This window comes from Taeniopygia guttata, chromosome Z, assembly GCF_048771995.1.
Source record: "Taeniopygia guttata chromosome Z, bTaeGut7.mat, whole genome shotgun sequence".
NCBI lineage: Eukaryota > Metazoa > Chordata > Aves > Passeriformes > Estrildidae > Taeniopygia > Taeniopygia guttata.
Window position 1 is genome coordinate 29775281 of NC_133063.1, and position 26084 is coordinate 29801364.

General features: G+C 33.4%; 1 protein-coding gene across 4 annotated transcripts in view; it reads right to left on the reverse strand.

The window, feature by feature from the left end:
- PRR16 (proline rich 16) overlaps positions 1-26084 on the reverse strand; it is a 361985-nt gene that overhangs the window by 152144 nt on the left and 183757 nt on the right. The window contains exons 8-9 of one of the 4 annotated variants that reach the window (XR_012053193.1): positions 25057-25234; positions 20321-23076 (exon numbers count right to left, since the gene is read on the reverse strand). The exons of 1 other annotated variant lie outside the window; for it this stretch is intronic. The gene's annotated coding sequence lies outside the window, so the exon portion shown is untranslated. Of the gene's footprint in view, positions 1-20320; positions 25235-26084 lie in introns of those variants that run through there. 2 more of the 4 variants (XR_012053195.1, XR_012053191.1) reach the window with 2 other exon arrangements.

Sequence of the window (26084 nt, forward strand, 5' to 3'; positions counted from 1 at the left end):
CTACAGGACAAGGAAATAAATTTCAGGTCCTTCAAGAGTGTATTTATTTGAAACCTAAATGAGCAAGGAAAGAAATTTTTGCCTCCATTACGGGACTTTACAGCTCTTACCTGTGTTGAATTTCACTGCTATTCCAGTGAGAAGTTATGGATAGAAATCACTCACACAGTGCAGAGTGGTTGTAGTTATGTGTTAGAAATTTTAAAGTGTTTTAAAATTAATTAAGAATGTAGATTCATAAATTTAAAAAATTAAAAGAATTCAACATATGTCATTGGGCACAATATAATAATGGTGATAACAAAACATATATGGTAATAACATATGACCTAATATATTGAATATATTTGAACAACTCTGGCAGAATAGTTGAAGGAGGACAATTAATATTTCACTTGAATGTCACAGTTTGGGGGGTTGGGGTTATTTTTCTGGCTTCTGGGGTGAGTGAGTGTGCATGTGTGAGTGTGGTTGGTTGGTCAATTGGTTGGTTGGTTGGTTGGGGTTTTTGTCCAGAACCCAATCAAAATAAAACTCTGTTCTAGGAGATCTAGGATTTTTCATGCTGTTCTGTGTAATTTTTATGGGACAGAAATTAATAATGATAAAAAAAGTTTTAGGAACATCTCAGCAAGGGTGGCAATGAAAAAGTGTGGCATCATTTCTGCTCTCAGATTACAAAAAGTTTATGAGGTTTTCAAAGCCATCTTTGAAAATAAGCACAAAAAAAAAAAAAAAAAAAAAAAAAGACTGCCTAGTACAATGAAACCCTGAGCAGGAAATGAAATGTCTTTCCAAGTGCTTGAGATAACCACTGAGATCCTGTACATGAAAAAATTTCACAATGTCCAAGTTTACACTGGGATTTTAGTGATTTTAGTGTAAGCATTAAGAACTGCAAAACCTTCATACTGTTGTCTTTACAATTAGTGATTTCTGTTTATCCAAGAGCCTCTGCAGCAAGCAAAGAGAACTAAAACAAACAAGAGAATATTTGTTACAGTATTAATAAAATACAGAATTATTGTAAACAATGGAGATCTCTAGCAAATTATGTTTCTCTCTGAGGAAGATGGTAATGTTTAGCCTGGTTGAAAGGGGATGATAGGACCAAAGGAAATGGCCTTGAATTTTACCATGGGAGGTTTACTTTAGATAAAAGGAAAAAAATCTGCACCCCAAGGAAGTCAGGTCTTGGGAAATGCTTAGGGAAATGGTGGTGTCACTATCCCTAGAAATGTTAAAAAAAACTGTGGATGTAGCTTCTGGGAACACATTTTAGCAGTGAACATGGCAATGGTAAGTTAGTGGTTGAAGTCAATGAACTTAGGGCTCTTTCCCAATCTTAATTATTCTATAATTCCATGAAATATCTCTAGATCAAGACCGCATTTGAAAATAAGAATGTGATGAGGACAGACTTTTTTCTCTGCTTTTAACCCCAAATAATCAAAAGTAAACTTTCCTTACTTCCCATATTTCAGAAATGTTAATATGAAGAGTTTTCTAGTGTAAAACACTAGCACATGACTTATTAAAAAATTCTGTAAATATCTAGGTACAGTTATTTCATTTACATATGTGTGTACATTTACATGATTTACATAATCATTTACATTTTCTGGTTAGCTAAATATAATTAATTTTTATGTAATTATATCTAAATTTCCTTTGCTTTACTTAGGTTTGAGATGTGGCCATCACATTTCTTCCTATTGTAAAGAATAAATTAATTTAAAAATCACTGTTTTGTAAGAAAACAGAATTAAAAATTATAACCAGAACTTCAATAATAAAAAAAATATCTTGAGAAAAGCCACAAGACTTGAATTTGCTTTCAATTAATAGCTAGTTTTGAAGATCAGGTGCCAAAAGAAAAAAGGTACTTAATAACTATCTGAAATTATTCCAGTTAAAATCCACATGAAAGAAATTGAAAATGTGAGAGGACGGTAGTCTGATATTTTGTAACTATTTAGGATCTACGTTTTAAACATTAATCTTAGTGCTTGCTCCCATTTCTGAATGGAAGCATACATTAAAATATTTTGGGCTTTTTCTTCTTAAATTCATCATATTGGTTGGGATAGAGGGAGTGGAAAAGTCCAAAAGTATACAGCTTTAACATGAACATACCAAACTCTGCTGTGAACTGCTAGTATTGAAATGATCAGAGGTAAATACCACTAATGCACACCATAGCTAATGAAATTTCTTCCTTATTACTCATGCTGTAGCTCAGCTGGGGCAAATATTTTCCTCTTTCTCGAATTTTAGCTTAATCACCATTTCAGATGATGTTTTTGATGCCAATACTACCCTTGAAATTTCCAACCACTTCATCAGAAGATTCAGAGCTGGATCCCTAAACACAAAAGTAAATATTTAATCAATTTCCAATTAATTAATGAGGAAAATCTCATTGTTATGTCATTAGTTGCAATAAAATTTCTTCATTTGATATAGAAAACTAAACTTCAAACTGTAAGACACCAGAAAATCTGTTTCCTTTCAGTCCTTAATTTTCTCTTTATTTAAATGATGTAATTATTTCTGCATGCATATAAAAAAATTTCAACATGTTGCCTAAATTGGGATTAGTGCATGTACACTATGCAAATTCTTCATAGTATATTGTAGGTTAGCTCCTCAATGAGCAATCTTTTATTATCTTATTCAAACCTGGTTTAGTTTTTATTTTCCTGTAACTCTTATGTTTTAATAATACTTCGTACATTTGACAAAAAAAAAAAAATGTAGCTTGTATCTAAGGAATTCAAGTAGTGTCGTTTTTTCCTAGCTTAGACATCTTTCAAATAATTAAAGTTATTTAAAATAAGGAACAGGATTAATTATATACATCAGACCTTTCTCCAGTACTTTCACACATAAGCCAAGACCACTTAAAGATACAACAGCAGATTAAATCTCCTTTGGCTTCAGATCCTGGTGAGAATATTTTCCTGGCCAGATAGCTCTTTACTGTGATTTAAATGCAGGAATACCTGCAAATGGAATAAAGCTCTTAAAAAATAACCTCAAAGAAAATTAATTCTCTCCAAAATAATTTTAAAGCATATTTAGAATGTCTGAACAGGTAGAGCTGAAGATGCAAAAGCTTTCAAAGTAAACAGCCTGTTCCCGTCTCCTCATCTGGAACCATCAACTTCAGAAAGATGATTAATAAATTAATTTCACAAAGAGTAATAATAATGTGAATTTTAAGTTAAAATATTTTTAAACTGTTTTCTTAAGAATACAGAAATTAAGTGCAAGAGCTAAGGCTAGAACATATGACATCACAGAAATTGTATATAAATTACGAAGGAGGTTGCTTATTTGTAAATATTTGCTTCAGTCCCTGCCTATTCAGCTTGTCAGAATTGATGTGAGGGTAAATTACTCTCTTACATTTTCCTTTGTTTTTTTTCTAGTCACAAGAAGTCAAGATGCCTCCACATAAAAAAAAATATACTGCCTCAGAGGCTCTCAAAAAGCTATTGCTACTCAGTGTGTAGAAGTTTAGAAGAAAAATTTCTTCAGAGACAGTATTATCTCTACCATATTCTGTACTACCACTGTATTCACACTTTTTACATAGGAAAATAAACAAGCAGGGAAAGAAAAGTTCTCATGATTTCTCCTGATTTAAAGATCTCTATCTAGTCCAATGTGTTTCTTTCTTTAGCTGGCTCTGGAGTACAGATTCATTCCATTCTTACTCGACATTATCTGTTTGTTTACTTGGTAATATCATTTTAAAATAATAAATAGGTTGATTAATTCTTAATATTTTCTTAATATTTGTTGATCCTTATAGCCATAAAAGTCAATATTGGTCCATTATCAGGGTCAGAAAGGAAGGAATGGTGAGAAGAAAAGTTCTTACTTCTGTGGATAAATTAATGAAAAGGCAGTAAATGCAGAACAAATATATGAATGACAATATGTTTGGACTATAAACAGAAAAAAAATTTGAAGACCTTAAAATTAATCCAATAAATTAAAAAAATCAGTCTTTTCAGATAAAGACTCTATACGTTTCACAGAAAAGAAACATACAAATTTCAGCATCAAATCTTCCTATATAAATGCATACTTTGGTGTAATGAAAGCAGAATAAGACTAACAAGGGAATAGATTATATCTTTTCATACTTCCTGCATATTGATAATTAAATAATTATTAAATAATTTTTACAAATTAAATCTATTTTCTTTCTTCTGAGTTTTAGCAGAAACTGAAGTATTCAACGACTGAAGTATTGTTGAAGTATTCAACAAATACTTCAGTGATGTGCTACTTACATATTTCACTCCAAAAAAAAAATTTGAATACCTTAGGTTTTGAAGAAAAGATTAGCTGCTGACATATAGCTTGAACCACAAGCACAATATTGATGACTTCTCAATTTCTTCTTTCATCCTCAGGAAGTAGAGAGGTTAGAGCTCAGAAGTCCCCCTATCTACAGTTTAGTACAACACCTTGAAAGCTTGTGTGGTTGAATTAAGGTTGTAAATAGCTTCACACAGAAAGCAATCCAATGATCCATTCCATCCACTCCTTGGGGTTATCTGAATCCTCAGTCTCTGACCCTTTGAACAAGTTTTCTCCACCTTCTTTCTGCCATTGCCATGCTAATCTCCATGGATATTAGTTAAGAAGCTAAACTGTTAGAAAATTAACCCTGTGTAAACCACTAAGTCATTCAATACCAGTTTATCTACCAAAAACATCCTGGCTGAGCACCAGTGGCTCCACAAAGAAAGCACTGGGAATGTGCAGCTGTGTCCAGGGGCACATGAACCTGTACCCTGAGCAAGACTGTTATTCAGGAGATTGTATCACATGTGGGATAAAAAAAGGAGTTTTACAGTTGAGGTTGAGCCAAAGCCCTCATTTCACTGAAATGAAGATCCTGAAAATAGCCAGACACCTTAGACTAGAAGGAAGCAATTTCTGTAACAATTCATCCTCTCCTAATAGCTAGGATTAATCTTTTGAAGCATGTTTTTAAGTCAGAAAGTTAAAATTCACGGCACAAGAATACTCTCTTATTCAAATTTTTAGGTAAATTTGTAACCAATCTGTAATTTATGAATCATCTTATTTCTTGTGTTTAATGCATGCATCCTTCATAAAGAAGTTGCTATTTTAGAGTATGAAGTACACTAAAAAAAGGAGAAAAATGTATTAATCACTGCTGCTCTTCCCCCCTTCCCCACTGCTCTAGTAATACTAAAGGCTTATCTCTACTCCATTGCACTAGTTGAGGTGCCCATTGCATTTAAAGACTACAATGAGTCCACTTCTGAAAGCAGTGATGTGTTAATGGAAGTAAAGCTATGACATCTTCCACATGATCTTGCTTATAGGTTCGATTTCAATTTTAAACCTCCCTCATTTTAAGCCAGAACATCTCAAACAAATAAGGTAAAAAATATTAAAAATGAAGCAACAGCAGTTCCCTCGTTTTTTTCTTTTATTAAAAATGAACATATTTAAAATATATGTAAAATATATTTTAAAATAGTGTTAAGTCAAACACCAAGAATTTGGTTTTAAGACTGGCCAAGCAAATCTATTTGATGTTCTAATAGGATTAAAGTTAGGATATTCATGGTGCTCTGATCTTAGTATCTAATAATTTATTAAACACTTATATCACACAAATTCTAATAGATTTAAATAATTTGTAATAATTTCACTCTTTATGACTGAGAACTTGATATCAGAATGAGTTTGAGTAATGTTCATTAATGAAAATTTGTGAATAAAGTTCAAAATAATGATAGGCTCTGTTTTCTGCATGTAAAAAATTCTGCCAAGGGAGAAAAATTATGAACCCCAGATGCACACTCACACAAATGCAATGAAGAAATTATTGCCAGCTATGTCCCACATCAATTTCAAGTCACTGCTGATCATGAAAGTGACAGAAAGTATGACAGTGAATGGCAGTACTGTGGAAATGATGAGATGTAAAACAGTCTGTTAAAGGAAGCTTTTCCCAAAAATGCTAATTTTACATATTGGTGCTTTTTTGGGGGAAATGACATCCAATTACACACACATACTCTTCCTTCCTGTGTGATTTGGATGGTGTAAAAGATGAGCAAAAACACAAGATTAATACAGGAGTGAAGGACAAGTGCAGCCTTCCACTTCCTTTTCAACCATGACATTTGAAGTGTAATACAGCACAGAGCAAGTAGCAGAAAAGATTTTATATGGAGATTTGCTGTTCCTCTGAAGTCTGTTCTACTTTTCCTCCTTTAAACCCTTTAAACACTATGCTAATGAAGCCGTGGTCTCTGGTTTTGCAAAATAATTTTACACTATATTTAGGAACGTCAGAAAAAAAACCTAAAATGTTTTCTATCGCACCTGTATCTTTGCAGTATTATATTTCTTATCACTGCCCTAAATAGATTGTATATCTCTGTCAATTTAAAGACAACATATGACTTGAATTATGTCAAATGTACTTTGACAGAATAACATATACATATAAATATGTAGTGGGTAAAAACTAATAGAAATAATAAAAATAAATATGTCATTAGAAAAAGTTAATTCCATATCAATTTCTCCTCATCATGAAGGAGGAAGAAGGGGAAGAGGGAAAAACCACTATACAATAAATTACTCAGATGCTTAGGACCAGAGGGGTCATAGAACATACAGAACATACAGAACAAGCAGAAGAGTAGTTTGGCCGCTAAACTGGTAGCTAAGGAGTTCTGAATTATCTGCTCCCCAAACTATTTCTGAACTTTTTTGCTCCTGAAATTAGTATAATGAGAGTTTAACTTAGGGCATAAACGGCTGTGAGAGCACCTGGAATAAACTCTATGTCCTTCCCAAATGTCCTTATTACCAGGGAAGGTGAAGGTTTTTGACTTTGGAACAAAATATGCAGACCCTAGAATCAGTACAGCTGAGTCTGAAAGTTTTTAAGTTCAAACTCTAGGTCATATTGATTAGGATTTTTTTTTTTTTTGCTTTGAGAAAAATTCTGTACAGAAATAATTCTTATATATTAAAAAAATACTTTTCCCTGTAGATTTATATTACATACTCTAGTACAGTGAGCATGTTCAGTACTCTTTACATAAGAGGTGTTTATTTTTCATACAGTTAAATGTAAACCCCTTACTTGTACAGCTGTTGCTAATTGCTGTCCTCGTCCTTCACTTAGAGTGGGTGTTCAAGTGTTCTCTAAAGCTCCTTAGATCTTGAGCCCTTATCCTCCAAAGCCAAAAAAATTGCCTTTATATTACAGGTAAGACACGTGCTGCTGCTATGCTAATAGCTTCTCTTATCATATTTCAGAGTATACTGGCATATTCCCAACTTAATAACATCAAAGAACAATATTAGCATTTACAGAATGCCTCATGGGAGCTTGACACAGCAGATCTCTTCTGGTTCCTGGGAGATTTTAAGTTATTGATAAAAAATAAGGAAACCTGAAGCCCAGCAACTTTCCCATCCAGTGCTTACCATAATTTCAAATAGGATATTTTATTTATCTATTTAATTCCAACAGAGGAAGAAAGCAAAACAAGATTTTAATCTTCTCAGGTCCTCACTATGTTTTTGGCTTGTATTTTGCCTTGATCTTCCTCTCCTGCTGTGCTCCTCACACCAGACTGCCCTTCTGCAGCACCACCCGCTGCTGCCCTTCAGGCACCAAGCCACAGGCAGTTCATGGCTTCTACCTGTCTGCTGAGGGAGGGCAGATAGAAAGAGAGGGGTCAGGGTGCCTGGTACCTCTTACAGATCACTGCCATGGCAGATATTTCTGCCTTATTGTGATTATATTCCTTTTTGTTTGTTTGTTTGTTTGTTTTGGTTTTTCTTGTTTGTTTTCTCAACACTTACAGCAATGCAGACATGGAAATACAGTGCAAGTCTTCAGCTGCATGTGAATCTTAATAACTTGTAGCTACAAAATTATTACTGGGTTTGAAATCTTCTCCTATATGCCAGTGTAGCAAAATAGCCTGAGCTGTTAAAACAGACATGATAGAAATCTGACCTAACATTATGGCTTTATAATATTTTTAGTGCTTAAACTCAGCACAACAAAGGAGACAGCGGCAAAGAAAGGAGCTCAGACTAGAGTTTTCAATAGCAAGAGGAGCAGAATACCAATGGTAACAGTAGCAAGAATTTACCAAAAATTTGAAAACAGTGAAGGAAATCATAGGAAACATAACAAGTCTTTAAAGTACTTTGTACTTCAGCATATTTTATGTTGAAAATTTTCAACATATAATGTAATTTTATTACTTTGATTGCCATTGATTTATTACCATGAATTTTAGTCTGAGTGCATGGTTGATCCATGCTGTTATAGTGTCCTGAATCTCTCATTCCTTAATTATTCATTAATATTATTTAGACCATTATTGGTCCCCTACTGGTACAACAAATGGTCTAAATCATGTTGTACATACTTTTTCCTCTACTTCATAAACAGTAGCAGTGACCTAAATTAACTGTATTAAGATTAGAATTCTCAAAACATCTTCATAAAGTAAATAAGTTTTCCTAAATATTATTTGTATCAGCTATAATTATGAAAATGCATCTTTATTTCCACTGATTTTACACATGCCATGTGCATGTGGTAAGATGTACACCATTAATTCTTCTTTCCAGCTTCTTCCATTCTTCTGCCTATCTAGTATGAAGAGTGCTGTATTAAATTATAAACCAGATGGTTTTCTCCAGGCTTACTGTAGTCTTTTGGTAACTTTCATGGTATTACAGGTATCTGAATTCCTGAACAACAGCAGAACAAGCCACAATAATTATGCTTATTTAAATTTTTTATAACTCTTTTGTTTTATGGGTTTCCCTTTTCAGTTTTAGCCTGGTCTTTAGAGATGTCAAACATCCATTGACCCTTTTCACTCTATAATACAAAAATTGGTGCTACCACCTTCTATTAGGAGCTTTCAAAGTTCCCTTCATTCTCTTTCAAAGTTACTTTCATCAATTTCAGGGCACTCACAGAATGAAAGGAAGTTTTAGGCTGAGCCTGACATGTAGAAAATGAGAAAACAAGAACACTTAATAGAATAATAAAATCATGGAGTCTGGAAAAGCCCTCTAAGATCATAAAAATTTAACCCAGCACTGCCAGGTCCATCACTAAACCATGTTCCCAAGTTCCCATTTATACAGTATGCACACATGCCTTACAGGGATGCTAAATCCACAGTTCCCTGAGAAGCCTGTTTCAATGCTTGACAACCCCTTCAGTGAAGAAATTTTTATTTTACATCTCATCTAATCCTCCCCTGGTACAACTTGAGGCTGTCATCTTGTCAGTTACCTGGGAGAAAAGCCCTGATCCTCCTCAGCAACACCCTCCTTTCCAGTAGTGCTAGAGAGTAACAAGGCCTCCCACAAGGCTCCTATTCTGCAGGCTAAACACCCCCAGCTCCCTCAGACACTCAGTTCACTCTGAGTGAGAATGGGCTAAAACTGAACATGGTGTTTGAGGCACAGCCACACCAGTGCCCAGTACAAGGGATAGTCACTGCCGGTCCTGCTGGCCACACTATTGATGGTACAAGTCAAGATATCCTTGGTGTTCTTGGCCACCTGGGCACATGGTGGTCTGTATTTCATCTATATTTTTTTCTGGAATTAAAATAGCATATCTATTAAATTTCTTTTAAAAGTTTCTTGTTATCTGAATACTAAATAAATAAATTTAACAGATCTAAATTTGAGAAAAAATTTAAGTGTCATTTTAAATAGATAAGTTTGAAATTCAGTCAGGTAGGTGAAGAAATCTTTTAACTTTTATCTTCTCCCACTTCTAATTAAGCAATTTGTAGATAATATTTCAAATGAAAGACATAGTTCATGATGGATTCATGTTGCATTTGAAAGTAGAAGGTTAAAAGAGCACAGATGTAGCATCTAGACTTTTTAAGAAGTCACGTAATGACGATTTTGTCATTTGTCAGTTTTTACACGCTCTCATTGCTAAGGTGATAATTAACACTAAACTTAGTACAAGGAATCTAATGAAGTTCCAAACACACAGACTAACAATTCTTGGGGAAAGAACAACCACATGACCTTCTTCTCACAGTCTTTTTTTCTCAGTCAACTATAGTGCACCCTTCCTCTATTTTTACTTCCAGTCTCAGAATTCAAACTTTAAATGTATCTCCAAATTTACACCTCAGATCTTTTTATCATTTCACTCTTTTATCTAACAAATACCAACTCCTCTATATTGTTTCAGAAATAGAAGATGAATATCACTTAGTTTTTAAAAGTGTTTGTGTGTGAAAAATTGGATAATAATGCTTTAGTGGAAGTAACTTTGGAGAAAGAAGGAAGAAAAATGAAACAATATGATTTATCAAATGAGGTAACTGATTTGTCCCCAAATGCAAATTAAAACTTCAAATAGTGCATTTGATGACACAGAAGTTCAAGAAATCATTTTATCTGTAGAACAAGTGGAACTCAATCATCTTTATAGGTCTCAAGACATAAAGCTGGAGTGTGATATGCATACATAAATATAGTCAAGAAATGGGTGGAAAACTTATTTTCTAAGATCCTCAAATCAATAAAGATTTTAATAAAAATTTTAATAGAAGATTTTGTAACTATGTTGCTGGATATGAACTAAGACTGGATAATGATGCAGTAAGTTGTATCATCAATTGTTCTTAACTAGAGAGTGATTCTCATACCTGGCCCTTGGGAAGAACAATGAATAGAAGGAGATTTCTGCTGATTTGGGAAATTCATCTGGATAGTTTGTATTGGTTCATATGACAGTTTCACAGACCTTCAGATTTATAAGCTTGGAGCTTGGGATTCAGCAGAAATTTTGCTGGGAAAGACCCCCTAATTATTGGTTTCTGTCTGAGCATTACTTGTGAGCTTCCACTGTAGTAAATCCACCAGCCATGAAGATTCTGAGGTTGTTAATTTTTGTTTTCTGGAAATCACTCAAAGACCTGTAGTCTTATAAACAGCAGAAGCCATACAGTAAGAAATGTTCTGAAGGCTGGAAGTTTTGCACAGTATTTCCAGTGCAAATGACCAATTGATTCTAAATCACTTGACAGTGTTTTTGGGGCAGTCACAATGAGTAATTTGATTCCAGTATTGTCACTGGAAGCATCAGATTGAGAAAATAGACTGTCAAATATACAAAGCTTCTATACGATTTCCTAATTATATAATTAGGGAAATTTTGTTTTGGAATGTTTTAGACCTGAGAGAAAATATAGAAAGTAAATCATGTCCAACCTATGTATTTCACTTGGTTCTCATCTTTTGTGATGCAGCTGAGGCTTTTAGCATGTTTTTCTCCCACAGAAGAATGTATTTCCACAATATTTAGGAAATTCAGCAACTGAGCAGTGTGTTCACAAAAAGGAAACTGAAACAGAAAATGAAGTTATAAAACATACAGAAGAGCAGAGCTGATCATGGTCAATGACAGCAATGATCATTTATCAGGAAACCAAGTCTGGTATTGGTCAGTGTAATTTAGAAGGTAAGATTCAGAGGTGTGTGCCATGTGTATGTGTCTGGACTGTAAATGTCCTAACTAGTGGCAGGTTACAACCAGCCAGCTAGACAAAATTTTTTTTAAGTGGAGACCAAATGGCTGTCTAAACTAAACTGATGTACAGGATTAACAGTGATCGGCAAACTTTGAAGAAAGTGGGCAGGCATCATCCTTGACATGGACACAGCTTTCATGCTGGCTTTTAGTGATGCTTCATCCTGTGTGAAAAAACTGTGGAAAGGGGCCAAAGTTGAAAATGGTAGGACATGTTGCTCCTAGAAATAAAAAGGCATATACCAATATGCCTGAAATTACAAGCAGTTTTTCTTCCTATTGCATATCACTGCCCTTCTCATTCATCCACTGTGTTTGTAGTCAAGATCATATATATATATTACATATATATATATATGTGTTCATAATACATATGAACACATTCATTAGGCAGTTTTCACTCTCACAGGAAATAAACATCTAGTAGTAAAATTCTTGAAATAAATTGTATTTATGAAGAAAGTAGTATTGCAGTCTTTCTTAATGTTTCCAAATGAACTCAGAGTGTTTCTCAGTCTATAGCTGATACACTTTTTCTCCTATAATAGAAGGTATCACTCTATAGACTTGATGTAGTTTGGGTGTTTATGGCTAATTGCATTTATCTGGTATGTCTCCTTTCTCTAGAAAATTCACCCAGAATCAGCCACTCTAATCTCCTCATTCCTCGGGGTTCTGATATGGTAGTCCTCCCAGGATGTTAAACAGTTCAGAGATGTTGGGCTAAATGTTCAGCAGTCCATATGTTATCCTGTTTTATTCATAATTCATTATTTCATACAAATATTGAAGTTATATATTAATATTATTTTTGATCACATGTTTCTAATCTTAAAATTAATATTAAAATCTTAAAATCAAAGCAGTTATTAGACATTAACTGGAATTTTGATGCTATTTGGAGACACTCAGCTTTCTTTCTTCTCTTCAGGCAACAGAATGTGTATTGAAAAAAGTCCCTTTGGGAAAAATGAGTTTCCACATAACATTTTTTCTTCAAGAAACTACAAGGTAATTTTATAGTGATCTGTACTTCTGAGCTTTATCTGGTTGACTAAAATTATTTTTCTTTAATTAAAAAAAAAAACCCTGATTATTCTGACTTTAATAAAATAGAAGCTCAAAAACATTTAAAATGAAATGTAGTGAAAGATGAAGTTAAAAAGTTGAGCTCCTTCTACTCTTTGCCAAAATAGACAACTGTGATTAATTTACTTACTAAATATTGTCATCTTTTAGCCTGGGAGATATTTTCTGGTTTGTAACACACCAGGAAGTACTAAAGGAGTCTCTTCAATAAAAAACACACAAGGGGAAAAAATTAATGTAATTAAAAAAAAAATTCAAACCTATGTTAAGAACAAAACAAGATTAAGAGCTTCAAAAACATGACTGAGGTACAGAAGAGGAGTGTATATATAGGAATTATTGAAGTAACTGATGTAATTAATTTTTGTATCCATACATGATTTTATGTAGTAAAGATTTGAAAAGAAATAACAGGACAAAAACAGCAGAAGAGTGCTCTGCTATGGATTATTATGGTAAAAGTAATGGATGAAATAACTTTTGAAGAAGAAAAAAGGGTTGTGATATCCATTCTGTGATGAGGTAGATTGCCTCCTGAATAACAGTGAAATCTTGATGCTTAGGAAAAAGGGAAAACCTTCCCATCTGCAAAAAAACAGGTGATCCCTTTTTAGGACTATAATTTTAAGAAGCTTTACAGTAATATTAAAGTTTTACAGTCTGAAAACTATATGTGAACATTACAATAATTATTGTATACAATTAGCATGTCAAACTGTGGTAAATGTTTCTTGTACCTATATGAACCCAACTTTTTCATTATAACAATGGTTTACTAATTACCCTTAAAAAACAAAATTGACTAAGACTTAAATTACTACTTTTGGGCAACTAAAAACTGATGATTGTATTAAAGTACAATTTACCTTTTTGTACCAATGTACTTTATATACTTTGTGTCTTCAAATGATAGAAATGTCACAAATCCAGATTTGAAGTAAGGACAAAGGAGTCAGGCAAAATAAATGTATCTGTAAAAATCCTTTTGGCAGATTCAGTTACACTTTATTGGGAAAGGGTTTAGGAAGTTGTCATTACTCCTTTTAGCTGTCTCGATTTTGATGGTACAGGTTGCTGCTCTATTGTGCTGCAGCTAGAATTCAAAGTGAATGTATAATTTGCATTAGCTTCATGAAGCAATTTTAATATTGCTTAAGCTTCATGAAGCACAGAAACTAGATGTAATTTTCACATATTTTACAAAATTTTTTAGCGTATTAACTTCTCTGTTCCTGTGTCTAATGGACTAAAATGTATCAATGCAACATTTAAGTGAAGTTTGTGGATAACAGGGTATGCCTTTTATTTGAAAGGTGTATTTTAAATAAATAAAATCAACATTTTAAATGCATTTATTCACAAAATATATCAAATTGTAAATAAGCCTTTCAGGAAATCTAATGTCCTAGATACTTTTTAATGCTTCACTGCATCATGAAAGAGTCATATAAGAATTTCTCTTGTGCATTACATAACTTATTATAGAGATAAGTTACACCAAACTTCAATGTTCATAAATATGAGAAAGAATAGCAACTCTTCTTGTAAATTATTTAGATTATTTCTTCTGGGTTGTAGTTTTTTAATATTTAGAAGCCCCAGAATATTCAGGATTGGTTTTACACATGACTGAAGTAGACAGCTGTGTGTAACTTTATCTCTCACACAATCCTGAGCATTTTAATAGAATGAGTAAAACTTAGCTCCCCAAGTGAACTTTACATCAGAAATACAAAATAGCTAGCAGGCACAATTACAAGTTCTATTATGAAAGTTGTTTAAGGTTATTTTATTTTAAAGCTACTTATTTTACAAAGGAGTTGTATTTATTCTCCAGACTTGAACAGTGTCTTTTATATATGCTTTTATATATCTTAAATGCTCAGAGCAAATACTTTCCATATTAGAGTCAAGAAGTATCTCATCACTCTTCCTAGTCCACACAGTGGAAAATAAGTGCAGAAATTATCTGGATTACATCCCTGTTCCTTTCCCAAATCTGATCTCCTTGGTTCAGGTAGTCTTTGATTTTTACACAATTATGACTGTTTCCAGCATGGTATCTATTGTGGAAGTAAAATCCTATTAACTGATCCCATCTGTCCATTTTTTATGTTTGGGATTTTTAGAAGATTTTATGATTTTGAAAAAAAAAATATTTCTTAATTCATAGCATTTTTGTCTCAAAATCTGTCTCTCAGGTCTTTAAATTTCCAGAAAGAAAGGCATAAGTGTCAGTCTTCAAAGCATCTTCGATAGATTCTAATTTTTTTGGAGCTAAGAATGTTGATTTTAGTACATTTGTTCTCAAGTCACCTTATACACTGCAGATAAAACAGAGAAACAATCCAGATGTACTGGTCTCCCAGAACATAAAATATTTAGGGTGATATATTGTTTCAGTAATTTGTAGTGTTTATCTGGATCAAGAACAAGATATGATCTAATTATCTTGATGAGGAAAGCCTTGAAGTTTCATTACAGCAAGACCAAAGGATTATCTTAACAGCAGTGATGAGGTGAAGCTGTTATGCTGAAAACAGCAGCTACTGCCAGGCCAAATGTGATTTTGATGTAATGTCAAATATTTTGGAAAGTGAGATGAAATAAGTTATTTGAGCATAGTCTTCAACTTTTGGTTTTATTTTTTTTTTTTTTTGTTGGGTTTTTGGTTTTGCCTTTGTCTTTTGTTTTGTTTTGGGTTTGTTTTGATTTGGTTTTGGGTTTGTTTTGGTTTTTGGTTTTGTTTGTTTGGGGGTTTTGTTTTGGTTTTTTTCTATTTTTGGTTTTTGTTTTGTTTTGTTGGTTTGTGGGTTTTTTTATTTTTTATTTTTTAATTTTATTTGGACAAGTAGCTTCACCAATTGTGCAGTAGAAGTTCACCAGTGCTGTTCATGTAGATGAATACGGTAGCTACTGCTCATTCAGGAGAGAGACTTCAGCATTGCTCTTTAAAATTTTTACAAAACCTGATATAATTTTTAAGTTGCCCAAATTTTTCTCCTTTCCTCCCAAAGAGTTATAGTGTAAAATTTAGGTAGTGGTAAATTCTTTTTAGGAGCTTCTTCCAACAACAAGGGAATTAACTATTTGAGAGTTTTGAATTTGGGGACAGAATTTCTTTTCTTAGAATTTGTTTCTTTAATGAATATTCTGGCAAATATATAAGGTAGTTTTGAAAAGAAGAGTCACAAAGGGAGACATAAAATATATTATTTTTTGCCTCTGTATTACCACATGCATTTTTAATACTTTTACACTTCAAAGATTATTTTAGTTCTTGTTGTATAAAAGGGAATTTCTACATGCAGTTTCACAGAAAGGGAGTGAAAAAATGTCTCCAAACTATTTCCAAGAGTTTTCCTGCTGACTTGTATGCATATTTTCAAATTATTTTGTCACAAAAAATATCAACATGAGTCAGCAGTACAGTGTTTAGCTAATATTTCTGCTTTCCTTATATAGTCAGTGGATAAGTATCTTCAGGGAAAATTTTCTGTTTATCCTCGAGGAGCTTGATTTGTTTATTTATATTTTATTATTACTACTTGTATGTTGAAATCTTACTGGTCTTGCAGAAGAGAAAGAGTTTATGGAAGTTTCCCTAATTAATGCCTAAAGCATCTCCAAATGGATAGAAAAAGGTCTGAGGAGCCTTTACTAAAAAACAGAAATTAAATTATAATTTCTGAAGTGTCATGTTTTAGCAATTTTCAACCATAATTTTTGGGGAAGAAAAAAGTTCATTATAGCATGTTTGTGAGGGTAAAAAAAAAAAAAAAAAGGTCAGGCAGGAGGCCACAATTGCAAAGATTTAATTCTACTTTTTTAGATGCTTAACCTTCTGCTGTCCCTTTCTGAGAATCTGCAAGAAAATAAGCCATAATCTCACATTATGGGCAAAAAATGGAAACTTTCTTTTGGGCAGAAAAAATGATTATAACTCTTTGAAGAAAATGTGGTGAATCTCATATATTGTATTTACTGGCAATATAGATATTTCCTTGACAGATGAAATATTTCCTTTAATATTTCCTTGAATCTGACATGTAAATTACTCAAATGCTTATTTGATTTTTTTTTTTAGCCATTTGTAGCACCAGCTTCAATACAGTGGTTTTAGCAGTATTGTGTGCGTCACATAGAAATTAATAGAGATAGAGATGAGTTATTAGCTGGAAGTTCATTTTACAACTACAGTACATAAATGTATTAGTTCTCAAAACTATTTCTCATATTGAAATTCTTTGCAAAAATTCTTTGCAACTGTTTTAGAAACCCATATTTGATTAAAAATACTTGGCTTGTATTCTTCTGTTACCTGGTTGGGTAACATTTCTTTAGGACGTATTTTGAAATTTTATATTCACTTGAGTAGTCTTACTTATAATTCCACTTCAAAGAGTATTTGTGAGAAGTAGGGGTCTATATACAAAACATATATCTGCAGATGCCTAAAATAATGCTTAATTGCTATAAATTATTTTCAAATCCATAAACTCTAAAGAGCAGTAAAAGCAAAGACATTGTGCTCCAAAAATCTACAGGAAAATTAACAACTGTGTAGAAGAAAATATTATGAATTCAAGCCTTTTATCAAGAACCCAAAAGTGTAGGGAACTGTTAAAAATACATTTAAGTGGCTTTGATCATAACTTAGTATTATTTATTTTAAAAATATGACCTTAAAATAGTTTTGTAGTTACTTGAATTTTGCAACTTCTTAACTCAGAGGACTCTCTAGCAAACAGACTTTCAAGACTGAAAATTTCAGATGCATAAATTCCTATTAGTAGTTAGCAAGTGAACTATCCAAAGAGAAAATAAAAATTACCTTGCATAGGAACATAATGCAACCTTTAATTACATAATTCTAGCCCTTTAAGGAAGGAACACCATTTTCAATAATTTGCCACAAGTGGTCTGATACCACAAGTTACATTTGACAATATTTTATTTAGCTAAAATTGGCAGGCTATGAAAGGTTTCATCATCATATTGAAGACATAAAGAGGGACCATGAGGTCCATAACTTTAATCTTAAAATAAAGGAAAAGCAGACTGTGAGGACTGGAGAAATCAATGAAGATTTGGAAAGCTTTGCACATAAGGATACATTTATTTAAAAAACTGTAGTAGCAGATGGGAAAGTTATTTTTCCTTATGTATCAGATGTGTGATGGGATATAATTACAAAGTGACAAAAAATAGTGTGGGATTCATAGAGTTAATAGAAGAAAGATATGATTATACCAAGTTAAAAAATAATATTGTGGGTAGTTTCAGAAGTCAATTTTATTCTATAGTGCAGATCTGGTTAAGGAGATTAAATACAAAAAATATATTTCAGTTTATTATCAGGATGTCTTATTATTAAAAAAAAACAAACAAAGAAGCTAGACAAAATAAATCCTTGAACTAATATACTCACTAGCCAGAAGGAAATATATCTGATAGAAATGAGGAGAAATTATCATAATTTTATTAACCGTGAGAAACAAAAGCAAAGCTGAAAATTCCATTAAAAACCTAGAATCTGTAGCCCCATCTATTGGCTGACCTGAGAATGTTTCTTATTCAGATACAATCTCCACATACCGCTAAAATAAAAGTAAGAGAGAAACCTGATATTTGTACACTGATGAATGACTACCCACACTGATACTATTCACCCCTCACTGCCTCGTTGGAGACTTCATTAGGAGTTGAGGAGAAGAAACAAATGATGCTGGTTTTGGATTTAGAGTAAACATTCTTGCAGGGAGGAGGTGAAAGTTAAGCCACATGTTCGTAATAGCTGACCTCCTAACAGGGAAGACCGAAGAAAGGACCAGGATCAGGCACCACTGGGGACATTCTACTGATCTTGAAAGGAATTGTACTTAATACTTGGTGTAAAGTAATCAAATGCTTGCATCCTCTATGGTTTCACCGAGACCAAAGTTTTTCCGCCCTGGCAAGATAAGAGCAAGTTACTAATTTAAAACAAATAAGAATTTAAATTGGTCACTAGAAGTAATAAAACACTGGAGGCAGGAGGTGGAAATAAAAGGTGGAGCAGACTAACATTCTGCTTATGTAGCATTCTGTCTTTATTCTGTGTACTTTTGACCATATGCATGATCTTGGATTTCCTGTTAGGTATTTCTCAAACCATGTCACCTTTTGAGTTTTGCCCAGTATGTTCTAGAATCAAATCAACTGCATTAAGCCAAAGTCTCTGGAGGTGTTGGCATTCCGACAGGCTGTTCAGTGGGATTAGCATGCTTCAGTGACATTAAGAAAGTAGCATGACTTGCTGTTGCTTCTGCTTCTTCATTTTTAAGGCATTGAATTTTATTTCCAAATATGATATACTACAAAAAAAAAAAAAAACCCACACGAAACTACAAACAAGAAAAGCCTCAATCTCCTCCAGGAAGGTCAGCTAAGATACTTGTGTGCAAGTCTCTAGTCCAGTAAGTATTAAAATAATACATAAAAAATTGAATAGTATCCAGAATAGAACAATTTTAATACAATAGATAGAGTAATCCAGCCCTAAATACCAGCTAGTCTGATGATTACAGTCCTCTTCCCGTGTGTGTGGACAGAGATCTTGAGTAAATACAGGTCTCCTGTACACTGAGCAGCTGTCTAAACCCATAGGCAAATCCTCCCCCTTGAACATTTTTCTGACAAATGTCAAAAATTGACTGGTCATCCCAATTTCCTTTTTACTTTTTTTCTTCCTGGTTTTGTATTTGTTAAAATTTTCTCACTCATTTTCTCAATAATGTGTTTTATTCAGAATAATTAAAAATTCCACTTTCATAAAGAAGGAATTCTTAAAATTATTCTTTTTTTTTTTTTTAAGAGAAATGGAGCTGGATTCATGAGAGCTTGGACTGAAAAAATCTTTCCTCCATGCCAAATTTTTCAGTTCGGCCCTGACTTTCTACACTGGTCATTCAAAGAAGTTCTCTTGAAATCATCTGAGTCACTAAACACTGCCTACACAGGATGGTAGGAAATAACAATGAAGCAAGCAAGTCCACAGAACTGGTGAGTCCTCAAGTCAGAACAACACTTTCTAAATATATTGTGAACAGCAGTTACTTTTAATTCTTTTACTGGTATCTGACATTACCATCATAAATGGTATTGTCACCCTAAATCCTTTAATCTTACCGCTGCTAAAATGTAGTGAGCCCAAACATTTGTTTTGGTCATTGTTCCTCCTCTTGAAACAGTGACACATAAAATTGAAAATAAAAATGCTTGATTAGGGTCCAAACATGTTCATGTTTTGTAATGACATTTAAAATTACTATAATATGCTTGCTTCCTTTAAGAAAATCTAACATTTTAAAATATGAAAATCTGACTCACCAGAACAATGAGGAGAAAACAAAGCTTGAATAAAGCTAAAAGAAAAGTGAAAAATATCATGCCTGCAGGAAAAAATTATTAAGAATCACATTTATTTTAGAAAAATGAGAAAGAGAAAATCTAATGGCCAAAATGATAGCCTGATTATGTGAATTTCCATACAAAAAATCAAAAAAAATAAAGGTCAAAAATTACACAAAATAGTTGCCAAACACCCAATACACATCATACACACAATGATTTCTATATTCAAGATTTCTCATATGGAATTTTATTATTATGTATGTTCTCAAGAGATTAGCAAAAAAAATATGTGTAAGGAATAAGCATGTGCACACAGGGATTACAGTGGGTAAGGAAATACACTGTGACTAGAAGTACTGGACTTAAAGAAAAATACTTGGAATACAGTACATATGCTATGACATTTTTTACACTGATAAAAACTGACAGAATAAAACATTACTTAATATATTTAAAGAAAGGCTATTTAAAATATGATTTGCAATGATCCATTTTGAAGCACAATCAATTATCTTCTTCCCCCCCCCCCCCCTTTTTTATCAATGCAGCTTCCAAATATTCTGGAGATAAAGTAAGGCTCAAGTATAAAATGATAAATGGATAATCAGCTGAATAAGTGGCAAGTCAGATATCATTAGCTGGAATTAGTCTCACCATACTATGACTTTTTGCACTTAAGTCTTGTCCCTAATTTGCCTGTATCCAAAAATTGAATGAGATTGGTCCAGTGTACAAAAGGAAGTAATTTGGTTCACCAAACAAGATATTCTGAAAACATATCTCAAAGTAAAAAAAGAAAAAAAATAGTTAATGCAAAACCTTTGTATAGGTTCTAGCTAAAAATCCTTTTTATCTCAGAGAATCAGTGAACTTCAAAATTTAGTAAATGTACTTAGAAAATATAATGAAACATAAGCAGAATTATTTACAGCCACATGCCACAACATTCTCCTACTACGTGATATCAAAACATTTTTTCAAAAATCCTAAAAGAAAATGATTATTTTTTTAAAATCCGGATGAACAGGGTTCACTTTAACCTGAGTTAAGTGTATGAACAGGTTGGAAGAAAAAAAAGAAGAAATTATATGGCAATCATTTCCAAATGCAACAACTTGAGATCCAAAGGATTACGAATCCTCCCAGGATACCCAAATCTGCCCTTTTTTATCATAAATATTTCCATGTTCTTTCAAGGTTCTCCAGCACAAATAGGGGAAAAAAAGAGATCTCTCTAGGATGCTCTTTCAGATACACCTTAGAAATGTTACTTTGTTGTGAACATTTAATTATTGTACTATAAAAGAATTTATTTTGGGACAGATACCAGATCATGTCTTAGGTGTTTAAAAAGAAGAATTTTAGGACAGAACCTAGAATTTATGGTTTTCAAGAGACATAATCATAAAAACAAGCTTGCCATTCTCTTTGCTTTTCTTCAACTTCTGGCCAATTCCAGAGCCACATAGATTGGTCTTTTGCTCTGTCATCCCAGAATTCTCAAAATCTTCCTTTTCAGGCTCTGACACTCAACTTTGATGCCACATTAGAGATTCAGAAGGACTGCACAACTGTATTTCTGGCTCCTTCAATTTATTTTTTTATATGTTTATATGAAAATTTTGTTTGGGTTGTTGATTTTTTAAAATGTTAAAACTAACATCTCCAAAAAGCCATAGAGTTCTTGTACAAGGTTTTTTCTCCTTTATTATAAAACTTTCCAAATTTCTTCATTTTTTCTGATAGGTAACTTGCTCACCTTCAGCTATCTAGAAGACATGAACAGTATCTTCAGATACTGACATAAAGGTTTTCAGGACAATGTCTCCTCTCAGGATGTATGAGAAAGACTGAAGATGACACATCTTTTGTCTGGGATGTCTAGTCAGCCGTGCTCTTCCAATTTATTTTTATTTTAAAGATACCTCACTGCTTAAGATAGTGTAAACTTGTGCATGTAATCCCATGCAAAATGCAATGTAAACTGTAATCCTTAAACACTAAGCACTCTTTCAGTAATTCTGAGTCCCTACATTTCCAGTTTTTTCCCCATGCCTTTCAAGAGGATTTCTTTTTCATTTTCCAATTAGATCATCATTCCTTATTAAGATTGGTAGTCTTTTCAGCTTTTTTAACTTTTTAATGTTTTTTACGCTCATAATTTTAGACATAGAACTGGGTACACATTAGCCCTGATTAATATTTCAAGCACTCTGGAGCAATATGAGTCTTATCTAGAAAAGCTATCTTCTGTATAAATGGATAAAGAATGATTCATCATGCCCTGTGCTTATGCTTGGAAAACAGCCTTAGCTATTAGTTAACTAATAAAACTGACATTTGTTAATCTCTTCAGAAACAGTAAGAGTATGAGTGTTCTCTACTGTATATAATATTCCAGTCAATTTACTTGCTCTTAAGAAAAGAACCCTCTGTAACTGTTCCACTGACAAATAAGCAGATATTAAAAATGTGAGATCCAACTGAAGTATGCAAAAGTTGCAGATTTCATTGCCTTAATCAGCTGGAAAATCTTGTAGAAGAATAACTTATATATAAGCTCAGTAAATAACTTTATACAATTAAACCTTCTCAGTAAGTGAAACTTCTGCTGAAGAATTTGTTTATTGAAAATTTTAATTACTAAATAATTATTTTCAAGTTATGTACGTTCTATTTAGATATTAATCACTTTGTTACTTAAGATGAAAATTTTTCAATTGAAATTGTGGAAGATGGAGTATTTTTTCATTTTCGTTCCTCTCTTGATCATTCTTATGCTTGATCTCCAGTAGATTTAAATACAATAACACTATGTGAAAAAGAATGATTTGTGTACTTTTATTTACAACTTTAAAAGTTACAGCCAATTAATAATGTTTATATTGACACAAAAAAAGAGAATACTTAGAGAGGAAAAATCTTAAAATATGTTGATCTCCTGCAAAACATGTTGATCTCCAGTTGTTCTCCTGCAAGAATGGAAACAATGCATGTATAAGACCAAAATATTTCAAATACACTTTTTCTGTGATTCAGCTCATAAGAAAATCTGTATGACTTGCTTCCTCAAAACATGCATTTTTATGAACCATTTGAATACAGCAAAATATAAGCTTTTAAAAACGACGGTAATATGAACTGAGGTTCTTTTTTAGCACTTTGAATTATTTCTTACTACTTATTCAGTTTGTATTTTTGTTTTGTTTCCAGGAGCATGAGTCAAATAACCATTCCCTGGAAATCTGGATTAAGACTTTTACCATGAATCATGCTTGGCTATGACCAGGGATAATGTGTTTATGCATGTCTGAAGAGATTACCCAATACTTCATGGCCCAGCATTTACTTATTTTGTTCTATAATTTTTAAAACCATTTTATATAGTAATTTCTGTATGACTGATTCATTATACTCACAAATTGCACTATTTCATGACTGATAATTTCTTTTATAAGTTATTGCTTGCATATGTTGAAATTACATATTTTTTCCCTCTCAGGGACATAGCAGTTTGTAGAAATAGAATGCTTAAGTAGAAAAAAGAAGTCCCAAAGAAAAAAAAACATAGACATTGGACGAAATCTGTTCAGAAAAAGGACAGTTTCAACTCTTGTTTCAGGAAGCCAAGATTGATACTATTGTTAGTATATCTCTAGGTCATAATTTCCTAATATGTAGTTGCAATGCTAATGAGTTAGAATCCCAGAAATAAATTATATTCAGGTAAGATTTCTTTACTTCTTTCAAAGTTTGTGAGTGTAACATAAATGATCTGTATTATTATACTATTTTTTAAAAGCATATAATGAAAAGGTTGCATTACAAGGTTGGCAATTTGTGAATGCAAGCCTAGTCACAAATCTGGACTGTGTCACAGGCCCTTTCTTTGTTCCATTAGTCATCCAAGATACTCCTCCTCTCAAGAAAACCCTCAAAATTTAACTCAAGAGTCTCACCAAACCCTCACTATCATGCTGAGGCTGGTTTCTTAGCTCAGACTCAGTATTGAGTGAATTGCTTTTCTAGGAAGCAGTTACATGGAAAATCCTTCACATGCAATGTGCCGAAGTTGTTAGGACTGTAAAGAAATCCACTTGCACATACACAAAAAAGAAATTCCTAAATATGGGCTTATCAAGAACTCCTAAAACATTACCTCAAGAGAAATAATGGATACATCAAAATTTAATCCTTTCCAAAGTTGTAAAATGTCAAATTTTCCCATTTTAGTCATACAACATTGAGAGACTCTAATATTTACACTTTAAAAGCATATGAATTGATTCTAAATTTGGAGTGTATGTCAAAATAAATAAAGAATAATAGAATATTGAATAAATAATCTAAGGCAGAATCTCTTCCACTTCAGCTTAGTAGCACCCCTACAATCATGACACATTTACAGTCATGACTCAGACACATTAATAGGCAGACTTTTTGATGGATTCTCTTAATAAAAAAAAAAATATGTGCTTGACTAGTTGAATGACAGCAAGAAAATAGATTTTTTAAAATTGATTCTTAGTATACATTAGTCTTCTATAATTTTGTGCTGGTTTGAATTTGTCTGGATGTCTGGTGCCCACCAAAGATGCCCTAACACTCCTCTCCTCAGTGGATAGGTGAGAGAATATACAACAAAATACTCATGGGCTGAGATAAAGACAGAGAGAAACCACTCACAAATTAATATCATGGGCAAAACAGACCCTCCAAACTTGTGGAAATTAATTTATTTTCAATCAGATCAGAAGAGGATAATAAGGAAATATATCTTAGAAACACTTTGTCTTAATCCTTCCCTCCTTCCTGGGCTCAACTTTATTCCTGATTTTCTATTTTCTCCTCCCAGTAGCATGAAGGGATGGAGAATGGGGACTTCAATCACTTCTTCACATACTGCCTCTACTTCCCCCTCCCCATCATTTGTAGGACTCCCTCATTCCTACCTTGCTCCAGCACTGGGTTTCTCCCATGGGAGAGAGTCCTCCATGAACTTCTCCTATGTGAGTACTTCCCACGGGCTGCAGCTTTTCACCAGCTGCTCCATCTTGGATCCCTTCTGTGGGGTATATACAGAGTGGGGTCTTCCACAGGCTGCAGGTGGATCTCTGGTCTGCCATGGAACTGCATAGGCAGAAGGGAGACAACAATGGATCCCCAAGTCTTTTCCAAGGACTGCAGTGGGATAGCTCTGGTGCCTAGAGCACATTCTCACCCTCCTTCTCCACTGACCTTCGTATCTGCAGGGCTGTTTGTCTCGCATCTGATTACTCCACTATTCGCTTGTTGAGATAACTTTTGTGTAATAATTTTTTTCACTTCTTATTTTATCCCGGAGGCTCTGCCACCATATCTGATGGGCTCAGCCTTGGCCAGCAGTGGGTCCATCTTGGAGAACTGTCACTGGCTCCATCAGACATGGGAAAAGCTTCCAGCATCTTCCCAGAGTATCTAACCCTATAGCTGCCCCACTATCAAAACCTTGCCATGCGAAGTCATACACTGCTGCATACCTCTGAAAAAACTTCATGATAAAGAAGAAACTCCTACTAGAGTGGTCAGATACTCCTCTAGTACATTCCAGATTAGTATGCCCTAAGTCAGTACAACAAAAGGGACCACTGGCTTCTCGACCCTGTTGTTATGGGTTGACACTAGCTGGATGCCAGGCACCCATGAAAATTGCTCTCTCACTTCCCTCTAAACAGAGGAGAGTAAATTTAATTAAGGGTTCTTGGGTTGAGATAAGAAAGATCACTCACCAAATACCATTAAGGGCAGAACAAGGTCAACTTAGAGACATGAAGTGAATCTACTACTAACAAAATCAGAGCAAGGTAATGAGAAGTAAAATAAACCTCAAAAAGCCTCTACCCTTCCCTCTTTCCAGCTGTACCTCCTACCCCAGTGGCACAAAGAGAGAGTGAATGTTGTTCACTCAGGGAGAGGAGTTCTTCCCCTCCTGCACTGTGCA